Below are 638 nucleotides of genomic sequence, written 5' to 3'. Positions count from 1 at the left end.
GCACTGCACAAGCCCCACGCTCCCGGCCCCCTCCCATTCTATCTGAGCTCACAGCCCACAAAGGACTGTGCTGTCTGAGCCTGTACTAGGAATGGGGAGGCAGTGACCTTATTTCTAGAAACTCATATCAATACAAAAAGGACAATTACTTGAACTTGCATAACAACCTTACCGTGTTTATTATGCTTTCCCTAGTAACTTCCCATATCTGACTCCCCTCCCTTACCACCTTTTTCTGTCTTCAGTTAATGATGGTAGTTAAGGTGGTATTTTCAGAAGTTACTTCGTTTTCCTACATCTCTCCGACATATATAGGAGGTATACATGTTATTAAAATTTTGTTTGTTTTGTCCTTTCAATCTGTCTTTTATTACGAAGATGTGTAAGCCAAGAACCCGGAAGGACTCAGGTTAAATTATTTTTCTTCCCATAAAGAGCAATAGGCTATAGGGGTGGGCAAACTTTTTGACTCGAGGGCCACAATGGGTTCTTAAACTGGACCAGATGGACGGAACAAAAGCGTGGGTGGAGTGTTTGTGTGAACTAATATAAATTCAAAGTAAACATCATTACATAAAAGGGTACGGTCTTTTTTTTTTTTTAGTTTTATTCATTTCAAATGGGGGGATCAAGCCCAC

Source organism: Myotis davidii, unplaced genomic scaffold, assembly GCF_000327345.1.
Source record: "Myotis davidii unplaced genomic scaffold, ASM32734v1 scaffold2674, whole genome shotgun sequence".
In the NCBI taxonomy this organism is placed as follows: domain Eukaryota; kingdom Metazoa; phylum Chordata; class Mammalia; order Chiroptera; family Vespertilionidae; genus Myotis; species Myotis davidii.
The sequence above is the reverse complement of the archived record's forward strand: the minus strand, read 5'-3'. Positions refer to the sequence as shown.